Raw genomic sequence first — 12500 nt, forward strand, 5'->3', positions numbered from 1 at the left:
CTTCCGCTTGCCGCTGGACTGTTTTCGGGCCAATTTCCACCGACTCTTGGCCGTATCCGCTTAGTTTTCCCCAACGCGTGGCCGCATCCGCTTAGTTTTCCCCCGCTGAACTGTTTTCGGGTCACTTTTGCCCAACGTTAGCCGCTTCCGGTTGCCGCTGGGCTGTTTTCGGGCCAATTTCCACCGACACTTGGCCGCATCCGCTTAGTTTTCCCCAACGCGTTGCCGCATCCGCTTAGTTTTCCCCCGCTTAACTGTTTTCGGGTCACTTTTCCCCAACGTTAGCCGCTTCCGCTTGCCGCTGGGCTGTTTTCGGGCCATTTTTCCCCAACACTTGGCCGTATCCGCTTAGTTTTCCCCAACGCGTGGCCGCATCCGCTTAGTTTTCCCCCGCTGAACTGTTTTCGGGTCACTTTTGCCCAACGTTAGCCGCTTCCGCTTGCCGCTGGACTGTTTTCGGGCCAATTTCCACCGACTCTGGGCCGGATCCGCTTAGTTTTCCCCAACGCTTGGCTGCATCCGCTTAATTTTCCCCAGCTGAACTGTTTTCGGGTCACTTTGTCCCAACGTTAGCCGTTTCCGGTTGCCGCTGGACTGTTTTCGGGCCATTTTCCACCGACTCTTGGCCGAATCCGCTTGGTTTTGCCCAACGCTTGGCTGCTTCCGCTTAATTTCCCCCAGCTGAACTGTTTTCGGGTCACTTTTGCCCAACGTTAGCCGTTTCCGCTTGCCGCTGGACTGTTTTCGGGCCATTTTTCACCGACACTTGGCCGCATCCGCTTAGTTTTCGCCAACAATTGGCTGCATCCGCTTAATTTTCCAAGCTATACTGCTTTCGGGTCAGTTTTGCCCAACGTTAGCCGCTTCCGCTTGCCGCTGGGCTGTTTTCGGGCCATTTTCCACCCACGCTGGCACCGACGGGGCCATGTACACCCACGCGCGTGTACATGAGGGGGCACCCATTTTTGAAAACCTTGCCCCCCTATAGGGGAATATGCATTTTGAGGCTCTAGCCACGCCCAGGGTTACCACCCCCTGAAAATCCCCCAAGTCAAAATCACCCATGTAAAATATTCAAAAAAATCTCAAAAAATCACAAAAAATTTATAAAATCAAATAAATTCAAAAAAAAAAAAAAAATTTCAAAAATTCAAAAAAAATTCAAAAAAATTCAAAAAATTCAAAAATTCAAAAAAAGTCCAAAAACCCAAAAAAACTTCAAAAATTTCAAAAATTCAAAAAAATTTCAAAAAAATTTCAAAAATTTGCCCCGCTGAACTGTTTTCGGGTCAGTTTTGCCCAACGTTAGCCGCTTCCGCTTGCCGCTGGACTGTTTTCGGGCCAATTTCCACCGACTCTTGGCCGTATCCGCTTAGTTTTCCCCAACGCGTGGCCGCATCCGCTTAGTTTTCCCCCGCTGAACTGTTTTCGGGTCACTTTTGCCCAACGTTAGCCGCTTCCGCTTGCCGCTGGGCTGTTTTCGGGCCAATTTCCACCGACACTTGGCCGCATCCGCTTAGTTTTCCCCCGCTTAACTGTTTTCGGGTCACTTTTCCCCAACGTTAGCCGCTTCCGCTTGCCGCTGGGCTGTTTTCGGGCCATTTTTCCCCAACACTTGGCCGTATCCGCTTAGTTTTCCCCAACGCGTGGCCGCATCCGCTTAGTTTTCCCCCGCTGAACTGTTTTCGGGTCACTTTTGCCCAACGTTAGCCGCTTCCGCTTGCCGCTGGACTGTTTTCGGGCCAATTTCCACCGACTCTGGGCCGGATCCGCTTAGTTTTCCCCAACGCTTGGCTGCATCCGCTTAATTTTCCCCAGCTGAACTGTTTTCGGGTCACTTTGTCCCAACGTTAGCCGTTTCCGGTTGCCGCTGGACTGTTTTCGGGCCAATTTCCACCGACTCTTGGCCGTATCCGCTTAGTTTTCCCCAACGCGTGGCCGCATCCGCTTAGTTTTCCCCCGCTGAACTGTTTTCGGGTCACTTTTGCCCAACGTTAGCCGCTTCCGCTTGCCGCTGGGGTGTTTTCGGGCCAATTTCCACCGACACTTGGCCGCATCCGCTTAGTTTTCCCCCGCTTAACTGTTTTCGGGTCACTTTTCCCCAACGTTAGCCGCTTCCGCTTGCCGCTGGGCTGTTTTCGGGCCATTTTTCCCCAACACTTGGCCGTATCCGCTTAGTTTTCCCCAACGCGTGGCCGCATCCGCTTAGTTTTCCCCCGCTGAACTGTTTTCGGGTCACTTTTGCCCAACGTTAGCCGCTTCCGCTTGCCGCTGGACTGTTTTCGGGCCAATTTCCACCGACTCTGGGCCGGATCCGCTTAGTTTTCCCCAACGCTTGGCTGCATCCGCTTAATTTTCCCCAGCTGAACTGTTTTCGGGTCACTTTGTCCCAACGTTAGCCGTTTCCGGTTGCCGCTGGACTGTTTTCGGGCCATTTTCCACCGACTCTTGGCCGTATCCGCTTGGTTTTGCCCAACGCTTGGCTGCTTCCGCTTAATTTCCCCCAGCTGAACTGTTTTCGGGTCACTTTTGCCCAACGTTAGCCGTTTCCGCTTGCCGCTGGACTGTTTTCGGGCCATTTTTCACCGTCACTTGGCCGTATCCGCTTAGTTTTCGCCAACAATTGGCTGCATCCGCTTAATTTTCCAAGCTATACTTCTTTCGGGTCAGTTTTGCCCAACGTTAGCCGCTTCCGCTTGCCGCTGGGCTGTTTTCGGGCCATTTTCCACCCACGCTGGCACCGACGGGGCCATGTACACCCACGCGCGTGTACATGAGGGGGCACCCATTTTTGAAAACCTTGCCCCCCTATAGGGGAATATGCATTTTGAGGCTCTAGCCACGCCCAGGGTTACCACCCCCTGAAAATCCCCCAAGTCAAAATCACCCATGTAAAATATTCAAAAAAATCACAAAAAATCACAAAAAATTTATAAAATCAAATAAATTCAAAAAAAAAAAAAAAATTTCAAAAATTCAAAAAAAATTCAAAAAATTCAAAAAAATTCAAAAAAATTCAAAAAATTCAAAAAAAAAAAAAAGTCCAAAAACCCAAAAAAACTTCAAAAATTTCAAAAATTCAAAAAAATTTCAAAAAAAATTTCAAAAATTTGCCCCGCTGAACTGTTTTCGGGCCAGTTTTGCCCAACGTTAGCCGCTTCCGCTTGCCGCTGGACTGTTTTCGGGCCAATTTCCACCGACTCTTGGCCGTATCCGCTTAGTTTTCCCCAACGCGTGGCCGCATCCGCTTAGTTTTCCCCCGCTGAACTGTTTTCGGGTCACTTTTGCCCAACGTTAGCCGCTTCCGCTTGCCGCTGGGCTGTTTTCGGGCCAATTTCCACCGACACTTGGCCGCATCCGCTTAGTTTTCCCCCGCTTAACTGTTTTCGGGTCACTTTTCCCCAACGTTAGCCGCTTCCGCTTGCCGCTGGGCTGTTTTCGGGCCATTTTTCCCCAACACTTGGCCGTATCCGCTTAGTTTTCCCCAACGCGTGGCCGCATCCGCTTAGTTTTCCCCCGCTGAACTGTTTTCGGGTCACTTTTGCCCAACGTTAGCCGCTTCCGCTTGCCGCTGGACTGTTTTCGGGCCAATTTCCACCGACTCTGGGCCGGATCCGCTTTGTTCTCCCCAACGCGTGGCCGCATCCGCTTAGTTTTCCCCCGCTTAACTGCTTTCGGGTCAGTTTTGCCCAACGTTAGCCGCTTCCGCTTGCCGCTGGGCTGTTTTCGGGCCATTTTCCACCCACGCTGGCACCGACGGGGCCATGTACACCCACGCGCGTGTACATGAGGGGGCACCCATTTTTGAAAACCTTGCCCCCCTATAGGGGAATATGCATTTTGAGGCTCTAGCCACGCCCAGGGTTACCACCCCCTGAAAATCCCCCAAGTCAAAATCACCCATGTAAAATATTCAAAAAAATCTCAAAAAATCACAAAAAATTTATAAAATCAAATAAATTCAAAAAAAAAAAAAAAATTTCAAAAATTCAAAAAAAATTCAAAAAAATTCAAAAAATTCAAAAATTCAAAAAAAGTCCAAAAACCCAAAAAAACTTCAAAAATTTCAAAAATTCAAAAAAATTTCAAAAATTTGCCCCGCTGAACTGTTTTCGGGTCAGTTTTGCCCAACGTTAGCCGCTTCCGCTTGCCGCTGGACTGTTTTCGGGCCAATTTCCACCGACTCTTGGCCGTATCCGCTTAGTTTTCCCCAACGCGTGGCCGCATCCGCTTAGTTTTCCCCCGCTGAACTGTTTTCGGGTCACTTTTGCCCAACGTTAGCCGCTTCCGCTTGCCGCTGGGCTGTTTTCGGGCCAATTTCCACCGACACTTGGCCGCATCCGCTTAGTTTTCCCCCGCTTAACTGTTTTCGGGTCACTTTTCCCCAACGTTAGCCGCTTCCGCTTGCCGCTGGGCTGTTTTCGGGCCATTTTTCCCCAACACTTGGCCGTATCCGCTTAGTTTTCCCCAACGCGTGGCCGCATCCGCTTAGTTTTCCCCCGCTGAACTGTTTTCGGGTCACTTTTGCCCAACGTTAGCCGCTTCCGCTTGCCGCTGGACTGTTTTCGGGCCAATTTCCACCGACTCTGGGCCGGATCCGCTTAGTTTTCCCCAACGCTTGGCTGCATCCGCTTAATTTTCCCCAGCTGAACTGTTTTCGGGTCACTTTGTCCCAACGTTAGCCGTTTCCGGTTGCCGCTGGACTGTTTTCGGGCCAATTTCCACCGACTCTTGGCCGTATCCGCTTAGTTTTCCCCAACGCGTGGCCGCATCCGCTTAGTTTTCCCCCGCTGAACTGTTTTCGGGTCACTTTTGCCCAACGTTAGCCGCTTCCGCTTGCCGCTGGGGTGTTTTCGGGCCAATTTCCACCGACACTTGGCCGCATCCGCTTAGTTTTCCCCCGCTTAACTGTTTTCGGGTCACTTTTCCCCAACGTTAGCCGCTTCCGCTTGCCGCTGGGCTGTTTTCGGGCCATTTTTCCCCAACACTTGGCCGTATCCGCTTAGTTTTCCCCAACGCGTGGCCGCATCCGCTTAGTTTTCCCCCGCTGAACTGTTTTCGGGTCACTTTTGCCCAACGTTAGCCGCTTCCGCTTGCCGCTGGACTGTTTTCGGGCCAATTTCCACCGACTCTGGGCCGGATCCGCTTAGTTTTCCCCAACGCTTGGCTGCATCCGCTTAATTTTCCCCAGCTGAACTGTTTTCGGGTCACTTTGTCCCAACGTTAGCCGTTTCCGGTTGCCGCTGGACTGTTTTCGGGCCATTTTCCACCGACTCTTGGCCGTATCCGCTTGGTTTTGCCCAACGCTTGGCTGCTTCCGCTTAATTTCCCCCAGCTGAACTGTTTTCGGGTCACTTTTGCCCAACGTTAGCCGTTTCCGCTTGCCGCTGGACTGTTTTCGGGCCATTTTTCACCGTCACTTGGCCGTATCCGCTTAGTTTTCGCCAACAATTGGCTGCATCCGCTTAATTTTCCAAGCTATACTTCTTTCGGGTCAGTTTTGCCCAACGTTAGCCGCTTCCGCTTGCCGCTGGGCTGTTTTCGGGCCATTTTCCACCCACGCTGGCACCGACGGGGCCATGTACACCCACGCGCGTGTACATGAGGGGGCACCCATTTTTGAAAACCTTGCCCCCCTATAGGGGAATATGCATTTTGAGGCTCTAGCCACGCCCAGGGTTACCACCCCCTGAAAATCCCCCAAGTCAAAATCACCCATGTAAAATATTCAAAAAAATCACAAAAAATCACAAAAAATTTATAAAATCAAATAAATTCAAAAAAAAAAAAAAAATTTCAAAAATTCAAAAAAAATTCAAAAAATTCAAAAAAATTCAAAAAAATTCAAAAAATTCAAAAAAAAAAAAAAGTCCAAAAACCCAAAAAAACTTCAAAAATTTCAAAAATTTGCCCCGCTGAACTGTTTTCGGGCCAGTTTTGCCCAACGTTAGCCGCTTCCGCTTGCCGCTGGACTGTTTTCGGGCCAATTTCCACCGACTCTTGGCCGTATCCGCTTAGTTTTCCCCAACGCGTGGCCGCATCCGCTTAGTTTTCCCCCGCTGAACTGTTTTCGGGTCACTTTTGCCCAACGTTAGCCGCTTCCGCTTGCCGCTGGGCTGTTTTCGGGCCAATTTCCACCGACACTTGGCCGCATCCGCTTAGTTTTCCCCCGCTTAACTGTTTTCGGGTCACTTTTCCCCAACGTTAGCCGCTTCCGCTTGCCGCTGGGCTGTTTTCGGGCCATTTTTCCCCAACACTTGGCCGTATCCGCTTAGTTTTCCCCAACGCGTGGCCGCATCCGCTTAGTTTTCCCCCGCTGAACTGTTTTCGGGTCACTTTTGCCCAACGTTAGCCGCTTCCGCTTGCCGCTGGACTGTTTTCGGGCCAATTTCCACCGACTCTGGGCCGGATCCGCTTTGTTCTCCCCAACGCGTGGCCGCATCCGCTTAGTTTTCCCCCGCTTAACTGCTTTCGGGTCAGTTTTGCCCAACGTTAGCCGCTTCCGCTTGCCGCTGGGCTGTTTTCGGGCCATTTTCCACCCACGCTGGCACCGACGGGGCCATGTACACCCACGCGCGTGTACATGAGGGGGCACCCATTTTTGAAAACCTTGCCCCCCTATAGGGGAATATGCATTTTGAGGCTCTAGCCACGCCCAGGGTTACCACCCCCTGAAAATCCCCCAAGTCAAAATCACCCATGTAAAATATTCAAAAAAATCTCAAAAAATCACAAAAAATTTATAAAATCAAATAAATTCAAAAAAAAAAAAAAAATTTCAAAAATTCAAAAAAAATTCAAAAAATTCAAAAATTCAAAAAAAGTCCAAAAACCCAAAAAAACTTCAAAAATTTCAAAAATTCAAAAAAATTTCAAAAAAATTTCAAAAATTTGCCCCGCTGAACTGTTTTCGGGTCAGTTTTGCCCAACGTTAGCCGCTTCCGCTTGCCGCTGGACTGTTTTCGGGCCAATTTCCACCGACTCTTGGCCGTATCCGCTTAGTTTTCCCCAACGCGTGGCCGCATCCGCTTAGTTTTCCCCCGCTGAACTGTTTTCGGGTCACTTTTGCCCAACGTTAGCCGCTTCCGCTTGCCGCTGGGCTGTTTTCGGGCCAATTTCCACCGACACTTGGCCGCATCCGCTTAGTTTTCCCCCGCTTAACTGTTTTCGGGTCACTTTTCCCCAACGTTAGCCGCTTCCGCTTGCCGCTGGGCTGTTTTCGGGCCATTTTTCCCCAACACTTGGCCGTATCCGCTTAGTTTTCCCCAACGCGTGGCCGCATCCGCTTAGTTTTCCCCCGCTGAACTGTTTTCGGGTCACTTTTGCCCAACGTTAGCCGCTTCCGCTTGCCGCTGGACTGTTTTCGGGCCAATTTCCACCGACTCTGGGCCGGATCCGCTTAGTTTTCCCCAACGCTTGGCTGCATCCGCTTAATTTTCCCCAGCTGAACTGTTTTCGGGTCACTTTGTCCCAACGTTAGCCGTTTCCGGTTGCCGCTGGACTGTTTTCGGGCCAATTTCCACCGACTCTTGGCCGTATCCGCTTAGTTTTCCCCAACGCGTGGCCGCATCCGCTTAGTTTTCCCCCGCTGAACTGTTTTCGGGTCACTTTTGCCCAACGTTAGCCGCTTCCGCTTGCCGCTGGGGTGTTTTCGGGCCAATTTCCACCGACACTTGGCCGCATCCGCTTAGTTTTCCCCCGCTTAACTGTTTTCGGGTCACTTTTCCCCAACGTTAGCCGCTTCCGCTTGCCGCTGGGCTGTTTTCGGGCCATTTTTCCCCAACACTTGGCCGTATCCGCTTAGTTTTCCCCAACGCGTGGCCGCATCCGCTTAGTTTTCCCCCGCTGAACTGTTTTCGGGTCACTTTTGCCCAACGTTAGCCGCTTCCGCTTGCCGCTGGACTGTTTTCGGGCCAATTTCCACCGACTCTGGGCCGGATCCGCTTAGTTTTCCCCAACGCTTGGCTGCATCCGCTTAATTTTCCCCAGCTGAACTGTTTTCGGGTCACTTTGTCCCAACGTTAGCCGTTTCCGGTTGCCGCTGGACTGTTTTCGGGCCATTTTCCACCGACTCTTGGCCGTATCCGCTTGGTTTTGCCCAACGCTTGGCTGCTTCCGCTTAATTTCCCCCAGCTGAACTGTTTTCGGGTCACTTTTGCCCAACGTTAGCCGTTTCCGCTTTCCGCTGGACTGTTTTCGGGCCATTTTTCACCGTCACTTGGCCGTATCCGCTTAGTTTTCGCCAACAATTGGCTGCATCCGCTTAATTTTCCAAGCTATACTTCTTTCGGGTCAGTTTTGCCCAACGTTAGCCGCTTCCGCTTGCCGCTGGGCTGTTTTCGGGCCATTTTCCACCCACGCTGGCACCGACGGGGCCATGTACACCCACGCGCGTGTACATGAGGGGGCACCCATTTTTGAAAACCTTGCCCCCCTATAGGGGAATATGCATTTTGAGGCTCTAGCCACGCCCAGGGTTACCACCCCCTGAAAATCCCCCAAGTCAAAATCACCCATGTAAAATATTCAAAAAAATCACAAAAAATCACAAAAAATTTATAAAATCAAATAAATTCAAAAAAAAAAAAAAAATTTCAAAAATTCAAAAAAAATTCAAAAAATTCAAAAAAATTCAAAAAAATTCAAAAAATTCAAAAAAAAAAAAAAGTCCAAAAACCCAAAAAAACTTCAAAAATTTCAAAAATTCAAAAAAATTTCAAAAAAAATTTCAAAAATTTGCCCCGCTGAACTGTTTTCGGGCCAGTTTTGCCCAACGTTAGCCGCTTCCGCTTGCCGCTGGACTGTTTTCGGGCCAATTTCCACCGACTCTTGGCCGTATCCGCTTAGTTTTCCCCAACGCGTGGCCGCATCCGCTTAGTTTTCCCCCGCTGAACTGTTTTCGGGTCACTTTTGCCCAACGTTAGCCGCTTCCGCTTGCCGCTGGGCTGTTTTCGGGCCAATTTCCACCGACACTTGGCCGCATCCGCTTAGTTTTCCCCCGCTTAACTGTTTTCGGGTCACTTTTCCCCAACGTTAGCCGCTTCCGCTTGCCGCTGGGCTGTTTTCGGGCCATTTTTCCCCAACACTTGGCCGTATCCGCTTAGTTTTCCCCAACGCGTGGCCGCATCCGCTTAGTTTTCCCCCGCTGAACTGTTTTCGGGTCACTTTTGCCCAACGTTAGCCGCTTCCGCTTGCCGCTGGACTGTTTTCGGGCCAATTTCCACCGACTCTGGGCCGGATCCGCTTTGTTTTCCCCAACGCGTGGCCGCATCCGCTTAGTTTTCCCCCGCTTAACTGCTTTCGGGTCAGTTTTGCCCAACGTTAGCCGCTTCCGCTTGCCGCTGGGCTGTTTTCGGGCCATTTTCCACCCACGCTGGCACCGACGGGGCCATGTACACCCACGCGCGTGTACATGAGGGGGCACCCATTTTTGAAAACCTTGCCCCCCTATAGGGGAATATGCATTTTGAGGCTCTAGCCACGCCCAGGGTTACCACCCCCTGAAAATCCCCCAAGTCAAAATCACCCATGTAAAATATTCAAAAAAATCTAAAAAAATCACAAAAAATTTATAAAATCAAATAAATTCAAAAAAAAAAAAAAAAATTCAAAAATTCAAAAAAAATTCAAAAAAATTCAAAAAATTCAAAAATTCAAAAAAAGTCCAAAAACCCAAAAAAACTTCAAAAATTTCAAAAATTCAAAAAAATTTCAAAAAAATTTCAAAAATTTGCCCCGCTGAATTGTTTTCGGGTCAGTTTTGCCCAACGTTAGCCGCTTCCGCTTGCCGCTGGACTGTTTTCGGGCCAATTTCCACCGACTCTTGGCCGTATCCGCTTAGTTTTCCCCAACGCGTGGCCGCATCCGCTTAGTTTTCCCCCGCTGAACTGTTTTCGGGTCACTTTTGCCCAACGTTAGCCGCTTCCGCTTGCCGCTGGGCTGTTTTCGGGCCAATTTCCACCGACACTTGGCCGCATCCGCTTAGTTTTCCCCCGCTTAACTGTTTTCGGGTCACTTTTCCCCAACGTTAGCCGCTTCCGCTTGCCGCTGGGCTGTTTTCGGGCCATTTTTCCCCAACACTTGGCCGTATCCGCTTAGTTTTCCCCAACGCGTGGCCGCATCCGCTTAGTTTTCCCCCGCTGAACTGTTTTCGGGTCACTTTTGCCCAACGTTAGCCGCTTCCGCTTGCCGCTGGACTGTTTTCGGGCCAATTTCCACCGACTCTGGGCCGGATCCGCTTAGTTTTCCCCAACGCTTGGCTGCATCCGCTTAATTTTCCCCAGCTGAACTGTTTTCGGGTCACTTTGTCCCAACGTTAGCCGTTTCCGGTTGCCGCTGGACTGTTTTCGGGCCAATTTCCACCGACTCTTGGCCGTATCCGCTTAGTTTTCCCCAACGCGTGGCCGCATCCGCTTAGTTTTCCCCCGCTGAACTGTTTTCGGGTCACTTTTGCCCAACGTTAGCCGCTTCCGCTTGCCGCTGGGGTGTTTTCGGGCCAATTTCCACCGACACTTGGCCGCATCCGCTTAGTTTTCCCCCGCTTAACTGTTTTCGGGTCACTTTTCCCCAACGTTAGCCGCTTCCGCTTGCCGCTGGGCTGTTTTCGGGCCATTTTTCCCCAACACTTGGCCGTATCCGCTTAGTTTTCCCCAACGCGTGGCCGCATCCGCTTAGTTTTCCCCCGCTGAACTGTTTTCGGGTCACTTTTGCCCAACGTTAGCCGCTTCCGCTTGCCGCTGGACTGTTTTCGGGCCAATTTCCACCGACTCTGGGCCGGATCCGCTTAGTTTTCCCCAACGCTTGGCTGCATCCGCTTAATTTTCCCCAGCTGAACTGTTTTCGGGTCACTTTGTCCCAACGTTAGCCGTTTCCGCTTGCCGCTGGACTGTTTTCGGGCCATTTTCCACCGACTCTTGGCCGTATCCGCTTGGTTTTGCCCAACGCTTGGCTGCTTCCGCTTAATTTCCCCCAGCTGAACTGTTTTCGGGTCACTTTTGCCCAACGTTAGCCGTTTCCGCTTGCCGCTGGACTGTTTTCGGGCCATTTTTCACCGTCACTTGGCCGTATCCGCTTAGTTTTCGCCAACAATTGGCTGCATCCGCTTAATTTTCCAAGCTATACTTCTTTCGGGTCAGTTTTGCCCAACGTTAGCCGCTTCCGCTTGCCGCTGGGCTGTTTTCGGGCCATTTTCCACCCACGCTGGCACCGACGGGGCCATGTACACCCACGCGCGTGTACATGAGGGGGCACCCATTTTTGAAAACCTTGCCCCCCTATAGGGGAATATGCATTTTGAGGCTCTAGCCACGCCCAGGGTTACCACCCCCTGAAAATCCCCCAAGTCAAAATCACCCATGTAAAATATTCAAAAAAATCACAAAAAATCACAAAAAATTTATAAAATCAAATAAATTCAAAAAAAAAAAAAAAATTTCAAAAATTCAAAAAAAATTCAAAAAATTCAAAAAAATTCAAAAAAATTCAAAAAATTCAAAAATTCAAAAAAAGTCCAAAAACCCAAAAAAACTTCAAAAATTTCAAAAATTCAAAAAAATTTCAAAAAAAATTTCAAAAATTTGCCCCGCTGAACTGTTTTCGGGCCAGTTTTGCCCAACGTTAGCCGCTTCCGCTTGCCGCTGGACTGTTTTCGGGCCAATTTCCACCGACTCTTGGCCGTATCCGCTTAGTTTTCCCCAACGCGTGGCCGCATCCGCTTAGTTTTCCCCCGCTGAACTGTTTTCGGGTCACTTTTGCCCAACGTTAGCCGCTTCCGCTTGCCGCTGGGCTGTTTTCGGGCCAATTTCCACCGACACTTGGCCGCATCCGCTTAGTTTTCCCCCGCTTAACTGTTTTCGGGTCACTTTTCCCCAACGTTAGCCGCTTCCGCTTGCCGCTGGGCTGTTTTCGGGCCATTTTTCCCCAACACTTGGCCGTATCCGCTTAGTTTTCCCCAACGCGTGGCCGCATCCGCTTAGTTTTCCCCCGCTGAACTGTTTTCGGGTCACTTTTGCCCAGCGTTAGCCGCTTCCGCTTGCCGCTGGACTGTTTTCGGGCCAATTTCCACCGACTCTGGGCCGGATCCGCTTTGTTTTCCCCAACGCGTGGCCGCATCCGCTTAGTTTTCCCCCGCTTAACTGTTTTCGGGTCACTTTTCCCCAACGTTAGCCGCTTCCGCTTGCCGCTGGGCTGTTTTCGGGCCAATTTCCACCGACTCTTGGCCGGATCCGCTTAATTTTCCCCAGCTGAACTGTTTTCGGGTCATTTTAGCCCGACGGGGGCACCGACGGGACTGTTTTCGGGCCATTTTGCACCGACGCTTGGCCGCATGCGCTTAGTTTTGGGGCCATTTTTCACTGACGGCTGGCCGCATCCGCTTAGTTGCCCCCGCTTGGCTGATTTTTGCGCCGTTTTTTTTGTTGAACTTCAGGTTTCAAACTTCCAATTTTTTTCCAAACTGCAGATTTCATATTTTATATTTTTTATAAATTTGAACTTTTTCA

The sequence above is a fragment of the Carex rostrata genome, chromosome 10, assembly GCF_964058835.1.
Source record: "Carex rostrata chromosome 10, lpCarRost1.2, whole genome shotgun sequence".
Classification (NCBI taxonomy): Eukaryota; Viridiplantae; Streptophyta; class Magnoliopsida; order Poales; family Cyperaceae; genus Carex; species Carex rostrata.